This window comes from Saccoglossus kowalevskii, chromosome 19, assembly GCF_978046115.1.
Source record: "Saccoglossus kowalevskii chromosome 19, keSacKowa6.1, whole genome shotgun sequence".
Taxonomy (NCBI): Eukaryota; Metazoa; Hemichordata; class Enteropneusta; family Harrimaniidae; genus Saccoglossus; species Saccoglossus kowalevskii.
The window spans coordinates 31,738,949-31,757,434 of NC_140659.1; the positions used below are offsets into that span (position 1 = coordinate 31,738,949).

General features: G+C 35.9%; 1 protein-coding gene across 1 annotated transcript in view; it reads right to left on the reverse strand.

Annotated features, from left to right (window-relative positions):
* LOC102802113 (uncharacterized) overlaps nucleotides 1-18,486 on the reverse strand; it is a 36,660-nt gene that overhangs the window by 10,802 nt on the left and 7,372 nt on the right. The window lies entirely within an intron of this gene.

Consider the following 18,486-nt stretch of genomic DNA (forward strand, 5'->3'; position numbering starts at 1 on the left):
AACCATATGATCAAATGTGTATTGCTCGGAAACCATATAACCTAATGTGTATTGCTAGGAAACCATAAAACCTAATGTGTATTGCTAGGAAACCATAAAACCTAATGTGTAATGCTAGGAAACCATATAACCTAATGTGTATTGCTAGGAAACCATATGATCAAATGTGTATTGCTAGGAAACCATATGATCAAATGTGTATTGCTAGGAAACGCTATAACCTAATGTGTATTGCTAGGAAACCATAAAACCTAATGTGTATTGCTAGGAAACCATATATATATAAACCTAATGTGTAATGCTAAGAAACCATATAGTCTAATGTGCATTGCTAGGACACCATATGGTCTAAAGTGTATTGCTAGGACACCATATAACCTAATGTGTATTGCTAGGAAACCATATAATCTAATGTGCATTGCTAGGACACCATATGGTCTAAAGTGTATTGCTAGGACACCATATAACCTAATGTGTATTTCTAGGAAACCATATGATCAAATGTGTAATTCTTGGAAACCATATGATCAAATGTGCATTGCTAGGACACCATATAACCTAATGTGTATTGCTAGGAAACCATATAATCTAAAGTGTATTGCTAGGAAACCATATAACCTAATGTGTATTGCTAGGAAACCATATGATCAAATGTGTATTGCTAGGAAACCATATAACCTAATGTGTATTGCTAGGAAACCATATGATCAAATGTGTATTGCTAGGAAACCATATAACCTAATGTGTATTGCTAGAAAACCATATGGTCTAAAGTGTATTGCTAGGAAACCATATAACCTAAAGTGTATTGCTAGGAAACCATATAACCTAATGTGTATTGCTAGGAAACCATATGATCAAATGTGTATTGCTAGGAAACCATATAACCTAATGTGTATTGCTAGGAAACCATATGATCAAATGTGTATTGCTAGGAAACCATATAACCTAATGTGTATTGCTAGGAAACCATATGGTCTAAAGTGTATTGCTAGGAAACCATATAACCTAATGTGTATTGCTAGGAAACCATATGGTCTAAAGTGTATTGCTAGGAAACCGTATACCGTACTCGACCGCGTTAGCGCCCATGCCCGGGCAAGCGCCCACCCCCCACTTTTGCGCAATTTTTATATTTGGGGTCACATTCGGCAAAGCGCCCACCCCTTCAAAATGCAACTAATTTAAAACTTGGTCTTGCGTAACGAATCTTGGTAATCGTTTTCATCTGATACAGCGTGGATATTGACCGCTGTGAACATGTTGTGAATGCGTAGAACGCGGTAACCGTGCGTAAACTACGCTTCGACAATGACCTGTTAATACAAGTAAAATGCGGTAAATATTTCATGCCATATTCAGTTTACCTCTCAAAAATGGCTAGTTACTAGTTTTTTGGAAAAACCATGTCGTTTATTCGCTGAAATCAATTCCAACAGATCGTACTTCGACATCGATAATTCACTTCCGCATTGCGTTACCGGAAAGTCTTCGGGAATTTCCGAAGAATTGCGTCAGTACAACACAGCATTGTGATTGGTTAATAACCAACTTGACCCATTAGGTCAAAGGACGCCGCCGCAGGTGAAATCTGCAAATGCATCATGGCGGAAAGTGATTTTGTTCGAGAGTTTGCGTGCGATCCAACACCTTCGTCAGTGGAGATAATATGACAATTTTGACTTCGACTGTGTTCCAACAGACTCAAATGTTTTTAATTTCGTAAATTCTAGTGGTACGTAATTAATATTGTAATAAAATGTGCATATTTTTTGTGATCGATTATTTCTGTTTCTTCGTTGTGAAAATCAATGACGACTCAACTAATTTCGTAATTTGATTTCCCTCAAAGACGTAATCTGTCACTTGATGAATCAAATTTTTCATTTGCACTCTTTTTCGAGGGGGGTGCTCGGGTAAGCGCCCACCCCTAAAAAATCGTGATTTTCTGAGTTGAGGCCCCTGGGCGCTAACGCGGTCGAGTACGGTAACCTAATGTGTATTGCTAGGAAACCATATAACCTAATATGTATTGCTAGGAAACCATATAACCTAATGTGTTATGCTAGGAAACCATATAACCTAATGTGTTATGCTAGGAAACCATATAACCTAATGTGTATTGCTAGGAAACCATATGGTCTAAAGTGTATTGCTAGGAAACCATATAACCTAATGTGTATTGCTAGGAAACCATATAACCTAATGTGTATTGCTAGGAAACCATATAACCTAAAGTGTATTGCTAGGAAACCATATAACCTAATGTGTATTGCTAGGAAACCATATAACCTAATGTGTAATGCTAGGAAACCATATAACCTAATGTGTATTGCTAGGAAACCATATGATCAAATGTGTATTGCTAGGAAACCATATAACCTAATGTGTATTGCTAGGAAACCATATAACCTAATGTGTAATGCTAGGAAACCATATAACCTAATGTGTATTGCTAGGAAACCATATAACCTAATGTGTATTGCTAGGACACCATATAACCTAATGTGTATTGCTAGGAAACCATATAACCTAATGTGTATTGCTAGAAAACCATATAACCTAATGTGTATTGCTAGGAAACCATATAACCTAATGTGTATTGCTAGGAAACCATATAACCTAATGTGTATTGCTAGGAAACCATATAACCTAATGTGTATTGCTAGGAAACCATATGGTCTAAAGTGTATTGCTAGGAAACCATATAACCTAATATGTATTGCTAGGAAACCTTATAACCTAATGTGTATTGCTAGGAAACCATATAACATAATGTGTATTGCTAGGAAACCATATAACCTAATGTGTTATGCTAGGAAACCATATAACCTAATGTGTATTGCTAGGAAACCATATGGTCTAAAGTGTATTGCTAGGAAACCATATAACCTAATGTGTATTGCTAGGAAACCATATAACCTAATGTGTATTGCTAGGAAACCATATAACCTAATGTGTATTGCTAGGAAACCATATAACCTAATGTGTATTGCTAGGAAACCATATGGTCTAAAGTGTATTGCTAGGAAACCATATACCGTACTCGACCGCGTTAGCGCCCATGCCCGGGCAAGCGCCCACCCCCCACTTTTGCGCAATTTTTATATTTGGGGTCACATTCGGCAAAGCGCCCACCCCTTCAAAATGCAACTAATTTAAAACTTGGTCTTGCGTAACGAATCTTGGTAATCGTTTTCATCTGATACAGCGTGGATATTGACCGCTGTGAACATGTTGTGAATGCGTAGAACGCGGTAACCGTGCGTAAACTACGCTTCGACAATGACCTGTTAATACAAGTAAAATGCGGTAAATATTTCATGCCATATTCAGTTTACCTCTCAAAAATGGCAAGTTACTAGTTTTTTGGAAAAACCATGTCGTTTATTCGCTGAAATCAATTCCAACAGATCGTACTTCGACATCGATAATTCACTTCCGCATTGCGTTACCGGAAAGTCTTCGGGAATTTCCGAAGAATTGCGTCAGTACAACACAGCATTGTGATTGGTTAATAACCAACTTGACCCATTAGGTCAAAGGACGCCGCCGCAGGTGAAATCTGCAAATGCATCATGGCGGAAAGTGATTTTGTTCGAGAGTTTGCGTGCGATCCAACACCTTCGTCAGTGGAGATAATATGACAATTTTGACTTCGACTGTGTTCCAACAGACTCAAATGTTTTTAATTTCGTAAATTCTAGTGGTACGTAATTAATATTGTAATAAAATGTGCATATTTTTTGTGATCGATTATTTCTGTTTCTTCGTTGTGAAAATCAATGACGACTCAACTAATTTCGTAATTTGATTTCCCTCAAAGACGTAATCTGTCACTTGATGAATCAAATTTTTCATTTGCACTCTTTTTCGAGGGGGGTGCTCGGGTAAGCGCCCACCCCTAAAAAATCGTGATTTTCTGAGTTGAGGCCCCTGGGCGCTAACGCGGTCGAGTACGGTAACCTAATGTGTATTGCTAGGAAACCATATAACCTAATATGTATTGCTAGGAAACCATATAACCTAATGTGTTATGCTAGGAAACCATATAACCTAATGTGTTATGCTAGGAAACCATATAACCTAATGTGTATTGCTAGGAAACCATATGGTCTAAAGTGTATTGCTAGGAAACCATATAACCTAATGTGTATTGCTAGGAAACCATATAACCTAATGTGTATTGCTAGGAAACCATATAACCTAAAGTGTATTGCTAGGAAACCATATAACCTAATGTGTATTGCTAGGAAACCATATAACCTAATGTGTAATGCTAGGAAACCATATAACCTAATGTGTATTGCTAGGAAACCATATGATCAAATGTGTATTGCTAGGAAACCATATAACCTAATGTGTATTGCTAGGAAACCATATAACCTAATGTGTAATGCTAGGAAACCATATAACCTAATGTGTATTGCTAGGAAACCATATAACCTAATGTGTATTGCTAGGACACCATATAACCTAATGTGTATTGCTAGGAAACCATATAACCTAATGTGTATTGCTAGGAAACCATAAAACCTAATGTGTATTGCTAGGAAACCATATATATATAAACCTAATGTGTAATGCTAAGAAACCATATAGTCTAATGTGCATTGCTAGGACACCATATGGTCTAAAGTGTATTGCTAGGACACCATATAACCTAATGTGTATTGCTAGGAAACCATATAATCTAATGTGCATTGCTAGGACACCATATAACCTAATGTGTATTTCTAGGAAACCATATGATCAAATGTGTAATTCTTGGAAACCATATGATCAAATGTGTATTGCTAGGAAACCATATAACCTAATGTGTATTGCTAGGAAACCATATAACCTAATGTGTATTGCTAGAAAACCATATAACCTAATGTGTATTGCTAGGAAACCATATAACCTAATGTGTATTGCTAGGAAACCATATAACCTAATGTGTATTGCTAGGAAACCATATAACCTAATGTGTATTGCTAGGAAACCATATGGTCTAAAGTGTATTGCTAGGAAACCATATAACCTAATATGTATTGCTAGGAAACCTTATAACCTAATGTGTATTGCTAGGAAACCATATAACATAATGTGTATTGCTAGGAAACCATATAACCTAATGTGTTATGCTAGGAAACCATATAACCTAATGTGTATTGCTAGGAAACCATATGGTCTAAAGTGTATTGCTAGGAAACCATATAACCTAATGTGTATTGCTAGGAAACCATATAACCTAATGTGTATTGCTAGGAAACCATATAACCTAATGTGTATTGCTAGGAAACCATATAACCTAATGTGTATTGCTAGGAAACCATATGGTCTAAAGTGTATTGCTAGGAAACCATATACCGTACTCGACCGCGTTAGCGCCCATGCCCGGGCAAGCGCCCACCCCCCACTTTTGCGCAATTTTTATATTTGGGGTCACATTCGGCAAAGCGCCCACCCCTTCAAAATGCAACTAATTTAAAACTTGGTCTTGCGTAACGAATCTTGGTAATCGTTTTCATCTGATACAGCGTGGATATTGACCGCTGTGAACATGTTGTGAATGCGTAGAACGCGGTAACCGTGCGTAAACTACGCTTCGACAATGACCTGTTAATACAAGTAAAATGCGGTAAATATTTCATGCCATATTCAGTTTACCTCTCAAAAATGGCAAGTTACTAGTTTTTTGGAAAAACCATGTCGTTTATTCGCTGAAATCAATTCCAACAGATCGTACTTCGACATTGATAATTCACTTCCGCATTGCGTTACCGGAAAGTCTTCGGGAATTTCCGAAGAATTGCGTCAGTACAACACAGCATTGTGATTGGTTAATAACCAACTTGAACCATTAGGTCAAAGGACGCCGTTGCAGGTGAAATCTGCAAATGCATCATGGCGGAAAGTGATTTTGTTCGAGGGTTTGCGTGCGATCCAACACCTTCGTCAGTGGAGATAATATGACAATTTTGACTTCGACTGTGTTCCAACAGACTCAAATGTTTTTAATTTCGTAAATTCTAGTGGTACGTAATTAATATTGTAATAAAATGTGCATATTTTTTGTGATCGATTATTTCTGTTTCTTCGTTGTGAAAATCAATGACGACTCAACTAATTTCGTAATTTGATTTCCCTCAAAGACGTAATCTGTCACTTGGTGAATCACATTTTTCATTTGCACTCTTTTTCGAGGGGGGGTGCTCGGGTAAGCGCCCACCCCTAAAAAATCGTGATTTTCTGAGTTGAGGCCCCTGGGCGCTAACGCGGTCGAGTACGGTAACCTAATGTGTATTGCTAGGAAACCATATAACCTAATATGTATTGCTAGGAAACCATATAACCTAATGTGTTATGCTAGGAAACCATATAACCTAATGTGTATTGCTAGGAAACCATATGGTCTAAAGTGTATTGCTAGGAAACCATATAACCTAATGTGTATTGCTAGGAAACCATATAACCTAATGTGTATTGCTAGGAAACCATATGGTCTAAAGTGTATTGCTAGGAAACCATATAACCTAATGTGTATTGCTAGGAAACCATATAACGTAATGTGTATTGCTAGGAAACCATATAACGTAATGTGTATTGCTAGGAAACCATATGATCAAATGTGTATTGCTAGGAAACCATATAACCTAATGTGTATTGCTAGGACACCATAAGGTCTAAAGTGTATTGCTAGGAAACCATAAAACCTAATGTGTTATTGCTAGGAAACCATATAACCTAATGTGTAATGCTAGGAAACCATATAACCTAATGTGTATTGCTAGGAAACCATATGATCAAATGTGTATTGCTAGGAAGCCATATGGTCTAAAGTGTATTGCTAGGAAACCATATAACCTAATGTGTATTGCTAGGAAACCATATAACTTAATGTGTATTGCTAGGAAACCATATAATCTAATGTGCATTGCTAGGACACCATATGGTCTAAAGTGTATTGCTAGGACACCATATAACCTAATGTGTATTTCTAGGAAACCATATGATCAAATGTGTAATTCTCGGAAACCATATGATCAAATGTGTATTGCTAGGAAACCATATAACCTAATGTGTATGGCTAGGAAACCATATAACCTAATGTGTATTGCTAGGAAACGCTATAACCTAATGTGTATTGCTAGGAAACCATATATATATATAAACCTAATGTGTAATGCTAAGAAACCATATAGTCTAATGTGCATTGCTAGGACACCATATGGTCTAAAGTGTATTGCTAGGACACCATATAACCTAATGTGTATTGCTAGGACACCATATAACCTAATGTGTATTGCTAGGAAACCATATAACCTAATGTGTATTGCTAGGAAACCATATGATCAAATGTGTATTGCTAGGAAACCATATAACCTAATGTGTATTTCTAGGAAACCATATGATCAAATGTGTAATTCTTGGAAACCATATGATCAAATGTGTATTGCTAGGAAACGCTATAACCTAATATGTATTGCTAGGACACCATATGGTCTAAAGTGTATTGCTAGGAAAACATATGATCAAATGTGTATTGCTAGGAAACCATATGATCAAATGTGTATTGCTCGGAAACCATATAACCTAATGTGTATTGCTAGGAAACCATATAACCTAATGTGTATTGCTAGGAAACCATATGATCAAATGTGTATGTGTATTGCTAGGAAACCATATGATCAAATGTGTATTGCTAGGAAACCATATGATCAAATGTGTATTGCTCGGAAACCATATAACCTAATGTGTATTGCTAGGAAACCATATAACCTAATGTGTATTGCTAGGAAACCATATGATCAAATGTGTATTGCTAGGAAACCATATGATCAAATGTGTATTGCTCGGAAACCATATAACCTAATGTGTATTGCTAGGAAACCATAAAACCTAATGTGTATTGCTAGGAAACCATAAAACCTAATGTGTAATGCTAGGAAACCATATAACCTAATGTGTATTGCTAGGAAACCATATGATCAAATGTGTATTGCTAGGAAACCATATGATCAAATGTGTATTGCTAGGAAACGCTATAACCTAATGTGTATTGCTAGGAAACCATAAAACCTAATGTGTATTGCTAGGAAACCATATAACCTAATGTGTAATGCTAAGAAACCATATAGTCTAATGTGCATTGCTAGGACACCATATGGTCTAAAGTGTATGGCTAGGACACCATATAACCTAATGTGTATTGCTATTAAACCATATAATCTAATGTGCATTGCTAGGACACCATATGGTCTAAAGTGTATTGCTAGGAAACCATATAACCTAATGTGTATTGCTAGGACACCATATAACCTAATGTGTATTTCTAGGAAACCATATGATCAAATGTGTAATTCTTGGAAACCATATGATCAAATGTGCATTGCTAGGACACCATATAACCTAATGTGTATTGCTAGGAAACCATATAATCTAATGTGCATTCCTAGGACACCATATAACCTAATGTGTATTTCTAGGAAACCATATGATCAAATGTGTAATTCTTGGAAACCATATGATCAAATGTGTATTGCTAGGAAACCATATAACCTAATGTGTATTGCTAGGAAACCATAAAACCTAATGTGTAATGCTAGGAAACCATATAACCTAATGTGTATTGCTAGGAAACCATATAACATAATGTGTATTGCTAGGAAACCATATAACCTAATGTGTTATGCTAGGAAACCATATAACCTAATGTGTATTGCTAGGAAACCATATGGTCTAAAGTGTATTGCTAGGAAACCATATAACCTAATGTGTATTGCTAGGAAACCATATAACCTAATGTGTATTGCTAGGAAACCATATAACCTAATGTGTATTGCTAGGAAACCATATGGTCTAAAGTGTATTGCTAGGAAACCGTATACCGTACTCGACCGCGTTAGCGCCCATGCCCGGGCAAGCGCCCACCCCCCACTTTTGCGCAATTTTTATATTTGGGGTCACATTCCGCAAAGCGCCCACCCCTTCAAAATGCAACTAATTTAAAACTTGGTCTTGCGTAACGAATCTTGGTAATCGTTTTTATCTGATACAGCGTGGATATTGACCGCTGTGAACATGTTGTGAATGCGTAGAACGCGGTAACCGTGCGTAAACTACGCTTCGACAATGACCTGTTAATACAAGTAAAATGCAGTAAATATTTCATGCCATATTCAGTTTACCTCTCAAAAATGGCAAGTTACTAGTTTTTTGGAAAAACCATGTCGTTTATTCGCTGAAATCAATTCCAACAGATCGTACTTCGACATTGATAATTCTCTTCCGCATTGCGTTACCGGAAAGTCTTCGGGAATTTCCGAAGAATTGCGTCAGTACAACACAGCATTGTGATTGGTTAATAACCAACTTGAACCATTAGGTCAAAGGACGCCGCTGCAGGTGAAATCTGCAAATGCATCATGGCGGAAAGTGATTTTGTTCGAGGGTTTGCGTGCGATCCAACACCTTCGTCAGTGGAGATAATATGACAATTTTGACTTCGACTGTGTTCCAACAGACTCAAATGTATTTAATTTCGTAAATTCTAGTGGTACGTAATTAATATTGTAATAAAATGTGCATATTTTTTGTGATCGATTATTTCTGTTTCTTCGTTGTGAAAATCAATGACGACTCAACTAATTTCGTAATTTGATTTCCCTCAAAGACGTAATCTGTCACTTGATGAATCAAATTTTTCATTTGCACTCTTTTTCGAGGGGGGGGTGCTCGGGTAAGCGCCCACCCCTAAAAAATCGTGATTTTCTGAGTTGAGGCCCCTGGGCGCTAACGCGGTCGAGTACGGTAACCTAATGTGTATTGCTAGGAAACCATATAACCTAATATGTATTGCTAGGAAACCATATAACCTAATGTGTTATGCTAGGAAACCATATAACCTAATGTGTATTGCTAGGAAACCATATAACCTAATGTGTATTGCTAGGAAACCATATGGTCTAAAGTGTATTGCTAGGAAACCATATAACCTAATGTGTATTGCTAGGAAACCATATAACCTAATGTGTATTGCTAGGAAACAATATAACCTAATGTGTATTGCTAGGAAACCATATAACCTAATGTTTATTGCTAGGAAACCATATAACCTAATGTGTATTGCTAGGAAACCTTATAACCTAATGTGTATTGCTAGGAAACCATATAACCTAATGTGTATTGCTAGGAAACCATATAACCTAATGTGTATTGCTAGGACACCATAAGGTCTAAAGTGTATTGCTAGGAAACCATAAAACCTAATGTGTATTGCTAGGAAACCATATAACCTAATGTGTATTGCTAGGAAACCATATAACCTAATGTGCATTGCTAGGACACCATAAGGTCTAAAGTGTATTGCTAGGAAACCATAAAACCTAATGTGTATTGCTAGGAAACCATATAACCTAATGTGTATTGCTAGGAAACCATATAACCTAATGTGTATTGCTAGGAAACCATATAACCTAATGTGTATTGCTAGGAAACCATATAACCTAATGTGTATTGCTAGGAAACCATATAACCTAATGTGTATTGCTAGGAAACCATAAAACCTAATGTGTAATGCTAGGAAACCATATAACCTAATTTGTATTGCTAGGAAACCATATGATCAAATGTGTATTGCTAGGAAACGCTATAACCTAATGTGTATTGCTAGTAAACCATAAAACCTAATGTGTATTGCTAGGAAACCATATGATCAAATGTGTATTGCTAGGAAACGCTATAACCTAATGTGTATTGCTAGGAAACCATATATATATAAACCTAATGTGTAATGCTAAGAAACCATATAGTCTAATGTGCAGAGCTAGGAAACCATATGGTCTAAAGTGTATTGCTAGGACACCATATAACCTAATATGTATTGCTAGGAAACCATATAATCTAATGTGCATTGCTAGGACACCATATAACCTAATGTGTATTTCTAGGAAACCATATGATCAAATGTGTAATTCTTGGAAACCATATGATCAAATGTGTATTGCTAGGAAACCATATCACCTAATGTGTATTGCTAGGAAACCATAAAACCTAATGTGTAATGCTAGGAAACCATATAACCTAATGTGTATTGCTAGGAAACCATATAACATAATGTGTATTGCTAGGAAACCATATAACCTAATGTGTTATGCTAGGAAACCATATAACCTAATGTGTATTGCTAGGAAACCATATGGTCTAAAGTGTATTGCTAGGAAACCATATAACCTAATGTGTATTGCTAGGAAACCATATAACCTAATGTGTATTGCTAGGAAACCATATAACCTAATGTGTATTGCTAGGAAACCATATAACCTAATGTGTATTGCTAGGAAACCATATAACCTAATGTGTATTGCTAGGAAACCATATGGTCTAAAGTGTATTGCCAGGAAACCATATAACCTAATGTGTATTGCTAGGAAACCATATAACCTAATGTGTAATGCTAGGAAACCATATAACCTAATGTGTATTGCTAGGAAACCATATAACCTAATGTGTATTGCAAGGAAACCATATAACCTAATGTGTATTGCTAGGAAACCATATAACCTAATGTGTATTGCTAGGAAACCATATAACCTAATGTGTAATGCTAGGAAACCATATAACCTAATGTGTATTGCTAGGAAACCATATAACATAATGTGTATTGCTAGGAAACCATATAACCTAATGTGTTATGCTAGGAAACCATATAACCTAATGTGTATTGCTAGGAAACCATATAACCTAATGTGTATTGCTAGGAAACCATATGGTCTAAAGTGTATTGCCAGGAAACCATATAACCTAATGTGTATTGCTAGGAAACCATATAACCTAATGTGTAATGCTAGGAAACCATATAACCTAATGTGTATTGCTAGGAAACCATATAACATAATGTGTATTGCTAGGAAACCATATAACCTAATGTGTTATGCTAGGAAACCATATAACCTAATGTGTATTGCTAGGAAACCATATGGTCTAAAGTGCATTGCTAGGAAACCATAAAACCTAATGTGTATTGCTAGGAAACCATATAACCTAATGTGCATTGCTAGGACACCATAAGGTCTAAAGTGTATTGCTAGGAAACCATAACACCTAATGTGTATTGCTAGGAAACCATATAACCTAATGTGTATTGCTAGGAAACCATATAACCTAATGTGTATTGCTAGGAAACCATATAACCTAATGTGCATTGCTAGGACACCATAAGGTCTAAAGTGTATTGCTAGGAAACCATAAAACCTAATGTGTATTACTAGGAAACCATATAACCTAATGTGTATTGCTAGGAAACCATATAACCTAATGTGTATTGCTAGGAAACCATATAACCTAATGTGTATTGCTAGGAAACCATATAACCTAATGTGTATTGCTAGGAAACCATATAACCTAATGTGTATTGCTAGGACACCATAAGGTCTAAAGTGTATTGCTAGGAAACCATAAAACCTAATGTGTTATTGCTAGGAAACCATATAACCTAATGTGTAATGCTAGGAAACCATATAACCTAATGTGTATTGCTAGGAAACCATATGATCAAATGTGTATTGCTAGGAAGCCATATGGTCTAAAGTGTATTGCTAGGAAACCATATAACCTAATGTGTATTGCTAGGAAACCATATAACTTAATGTGTATTGCTAGGAAACCATATAATCTAATGTGCATTGCTAGGACACCATATGGTCTAAAGTGTATTGCTAGGACACCATATAACCTAATGTGTATTTCTAGGAAACCATATGATCAAATGTGTAATTCTCGGAAACCATATGATCAAATGTGTATTGCTAGGAAACCATATAACCTAATGTGTATGGCTAGGAAACCATATAACCTAATGTGTATTGCTAGGAAACGCTATAACCTAATGTGTATTGCTAGGAAACCATATATATATATAAACCTAATGTGTAATGCTAAGAAACCATATAGTCTAATGTGCATTGCTAGGACACCATATGGTCTAAAGTGTATTGCTAGGACACCATATAACCTAATGTGTATTGCTAGGACACCATATAACCTAATGTGTATTGCTAGGAAACCATATAACCTAATGTGTATTGCTAGGAAACCATATGATCAAATGTGTATTGCTAGGAAACCATATAACCTAATGTGTATTTCTAGGAAACCATATGATCAAATGTGTAATTCTTGGAAACCATATGATCAAATGTGTATTGCTAGGAAACGCTATAACCTAATATGTATTGCTAGGACACCATATGGTCTAAAGTGTATTGCTAGGAAAACATATGATCAAATGTGTATTGCTAGGAAACCATATGATCAAATGTGTATTGCTCGGAAACCATATAACCTAATGTGTATTGCTAGGAAACCATATAACCTAATGTGTATTGCTAGGAAACCATATGATCAAATGTGTATGTGTATTGCTAGGAAACCATATGATCAAATGTGTATTGCTAGGAAACCATATGATCAAATGTGTATTGCTCGGAAACCATATAACCTAATGTGTATTGCTAGGAAACCATATAACCTAATGTGTATTGCTAGGAAACCATATGATCAAATGTGTATTGCTAGGAAACCATATGATCAAATGTGTATTGCTCGGAAACCATATAACCTAATGTGTATTGCTAGGAAACCATAAAACCTAATGTGTATTGCTAGGAAACCATAAAACCTAATGTGTAATGCTAGGAAACCATATAACCTAATGTGTATTGCTAGGAAACCATATGATCAAATGTGTATTGCTAGGAAACCATATGATCAAATGTGTATTGCTAGGAAACGCTATAACCTAATGTGTATTGCTAGGAAACCATAAAACCTAATGAGTATTGCTAGGAAACCATATAACCTAATGTGTAATGCTAAGAAACCATATAGTCTAATGTGCATTGCTAGGACACCATATGGTCTAAAGTGTATGGCTAGGACACCATATAACCTAATGTGTATTGCTATTAAACCATATAATCTAATGTGCATTGCTAGGACACCATATGGTCTAAAGTGTATTGCTAGGAAACCATATAACCTAATGTGTATTGCTAGGACACCATATAACCTAATGTGTATTTCTAGGAAACCATATGATCAAATGTGTAATTCTTGGAAACCATATGATCAAATGTGCATTGCTAGGACACCATATAACCTAATGTGTATTGCTAGGAAACCATATAATCTAATGTGCATTCCTAGGACACCATATAACCTAATGTGTATTTCTAGGAAACCATATGATCAAATGTGTAATTCTTGGAAACCATATGATCAAATGTGTATTGCTAGGAAACCATATAACCTAATGTGTATTGCTAGGAAACCATAAAACCTAATGTGTAATGCTAGGAAACCATATAACCTAATGTGTATTGCTAGGAAACCATATAACATAATGTGTATTGCTAGGAAACCATATAACCTAATGTGTTATGCTAGGAAACCATATAACCTAATGTGTATTGCTAGGAAACCATATGGTCTAAAGTGTATTGCTAGGAAACCATATAACCTAATGTGTATTGCTAGGAAACCATATAACCTAATGTGTATTGCTAGGAAACCATATAACCTAATGTGTATTGCTAGGAAACCATATGGTCTAAAGTGTATTGCTAGGAAACCGTATACCGTACTCGACCGCGTTAGCGCCCATGCCCGGGCAAGCGCCCACCCCCCACTTTTGCGCAATTTTTATATTTGGGGTCACATTCCGCAAAGCGCCCACCCCTTCAAAATGCAACTAATTTAAAACTTGGTCTTGCGTAACGAATCTTGGTAATCGTTTTTATCTGATACAGCGTGGATATTGACCGCTGTGAACATGTTGTGAATGCGTAGAACGCGGTAACCGTGCGTAAACTACGCTTCGACAATGACCTGTTAATACAAGTAAAATGCAGTAAATATTTCATGCCATATTCAGTTTACCTCTCAAAAATGGCAAGTTACTAGTTTTTTGGAAAAACCATGTCGTTTATTCGCTGAAATCAATTCCAACAGATCGTACTTCGACATTGATAATTCTCTTCCGCATTGCGTTACCGGAAAGTCTTCGGGAATTTCCGAAGAATTGCGTCAGTACAACACAGCATTGTGATTGGTTAATAACCAACTTGAACCATTAGGTCAAAGGACGCCGCTGCAGGTGAAATCTGCAAATGCATCATGGCGGAAAGTGATTTTGTTCGAGGGTTTGCGTGCGATCCAACACCTTCGTCAGTGGAGATAATATGACAATTTTGACTTCGACTGTGTTCCAACAGACTCAAATGTATTTAATTTCGTAAATTCTAGTGGTACGTAATTAATATTGTAATAAAATGTGCATATTTTTTGTGATCGATTATTTCTGTTTCTTCGTTGTGAAAATCAATGACGACTCAACTAATTTCGTAATTTGATTTCCCTCAAAGACGTAATCTGTCACTTGATGAATCAAATTTTTCATTTGCACTCTTTTTCGAGGGGGGGGTGCTCGGGTAAGCGCCCACCCCTAAAAAATCGTGATTTTCTGAGTTGAGGCCCCTGGGCGCTAACGCGGTCGAGTACGGTAACCTAATGTGTATTGCTAGGAAACCATATAACCTAATATGTATTGCTAGGAAACCATATAACCTAATGTGTTATGCTAGGAAACCATATAACCTAATGTGTATTGCTAGGAAACCATATAACCTAATGTGTATTGCTAGGAAACCATATGGTCTAAAGTGTATTGCTAGGAAACCATATAACCTAATGTGTATTGCTAGGAAACCATATAACCTAATGTGTATTGCTAGGAAACAATATAACCTAATGTGTATTGCTAGGAAACCATATAACCTAATGTTTATTGCTAGGAAACCATATAACCTAATGTGTATTGCTAGGAAACCATATAACCTAATGTGTATTGCTAGGAAACCATATAACCTAATGTGTATTGCTAGGAAACCATATAACCTAATGTGTATTGCTAGGACACCATAAGGTCTAAAGTGTATTGCTAGGAAACCATAAAACCTAATGTGTATTGCTAGGAAACCATATAACCTAATGTGTATTGCTAGGAAACCATATAACCTAATGTGCATTGCTAGGACACCATAAGGTCTAAAGTGTATTGCTAGGAAACCATAAAACCTAATGTGTATTGCTAGGAAACCATATAACCTAATGTGTATTGCTAGGAAACCATATAACCTAATGTGTATTGCTAGGAAACCATATAACCTAATGTGTATTGCTAGGAAACCATATAACCTAATGTGTATTGCTAGGAAACCATATAACCTAATGTGTATTGCTAGGAAACCATAAAACCTAATGTGTAATGCTAGGAAACCATATAACCTAATTTGTATTGCTAGGAAACCATATGATCAAATGTGTATTGCTAGGAAACGCTATAACCTAATGTGTATTGCTAGTAAACCATAAAACCTAATGTGTATTGCTAGGAAACCATATGATCAAATGTGTATTGCTAGGAAACGCTATAACCTAATGTGTATTGCTAGGAAACCATATATATATAAACCTAATGTGTAATGCTAAGAAACCATATAGTCTAATGTGCAGAGCTAGGAAACCATATGGTCTAAAGTGTATTGCTAGGACACCATATAACCTAATATGTATTGCTAGGAAACCATATAATCTAATGTGCATTGCTAGGACACCATATAACCTAATGTGTATTTCTAGGAAACCATATGATCAAATGTGTAATTCTTGGAAACCATATGATCAAATGTGTATTGCTAGGAAACCATATCACCTAATGTGTATTGCTAGGAAACCATAAAACCTAATGTGTAATGCTAGGAAACCATATAACCTAATGTGTATTGCTAGGAAACCATATAACATAATGTGTATTGCTAGGAAACCATATAACCTAATGTGTTATGCTAGGAAACCATATAACCTAATGTGTATTGCTAGGAAACCATATGGTCTAAAGTGTATTGCTAGGAAACCATATAACCTAATGTGTATTGCTAGGAAACCATATAACCTAATGTGTATTGCTAGGAAACCATATAACCTAATGTGTATTGCTAGGAAACCATATAACCTAATGTGTATTGCTAGGAAACCATATAACCTAATGTGTATTGCTAGGAAACCATATGGTCTAAAGTGTATTGCCAGGAAACCATATAACCTAATGTGTATTGCTAGGAAACCATATAACCTAATGTGTAATGCTAGGAAACCATATAACCTAATGTGTATTGCTAGGAAACCATATAACCTAATGTGTATTGCAAGGAAACCATATAACCTAATGTGTATTGCTAGGAAACCATATAACCTAATGTGTATTGCTAGGAAACCATATAACCTAATGTGTAATGCTAGGAAACCATATAACCTAATGTGTATTGCTAGGAAACCATATAACATAATGTGTATTGCTAGGAAACCATATAACCTAATGTGTTATGCTAGGAAACCATATAACCTAATGTGTATTGCTAGGAAACCATATAACCTAATGTGTATTGCTAGGAAACCATATGGTCTAAAGTGTATTGCCAGGAAACCATATAACCTAATGTGTATTGCTAGGAAACCATATAACCTAATGTGTAATGCTAGGAAACCATATAACCTAATGTGTATTGCTAGGAAACCATATAACATAATGTGTATTGCTAGGAAACCATATAACCTAATGTGTTATGCTAGGAAACCATATAACCTAATGTGTATTGCTAGGAAACCATATGGTCTAAAGTGCATTGCTAGGAAACCATAAAACCTAATGTGTATTGCTAGGAAACCATATAACCTAATGTGCATTGCTAGGACACCATAAGGTCTAAAGTGTATTGCTAGGAAACCATAACACCTAATGTGTATTGCTAGGAAACCATATAACCTAATGTGTATTGCTAGGAAACCATATAACCTAATGTGTATTGCTAGGAAACCATATAACCTAATGTGCATTGCTAGGACACCATAAGGTCTAAAGTGTATTGCTAGGAAACCATAAAACCTAATGTGTATTACTAGGAAACCATATAACCTAATGTGTATTGCTAGGAAACCATATAACCTAATGTGTATTGCTAGGAAACCATATAACCTAATGTGTATTGCTAGGAAACCATATAACCTAATGTGTATTGCTAGGAAACCATATAACCTAATGTGCATTGCTAGGACACCATAAGGTCTAAAGTGTATTGCTAGGAAACCATAAAACCTAATGTGTATTGCTAGGAAACCATATAACCTAATGTGTATTGCTAGGAAACCATATAACCTAATGTGTATTGCTAGGAAACCATATAACCTAATGTGTATTGCTAGGAAACCATATGGTCTAAAGTGCATTGCTAGGAAACCATAAAACCTAATGTGTATTGCTAGGAAATCATATAATCTAATGTGTATTGCTAGGAAACCATAAAACCTAATGTGTATTGCTAGGAAACCATAAAACCTAATGTGTATTGCTAGGAAACCATATAACCTAATGTGTATTGCTAGGAA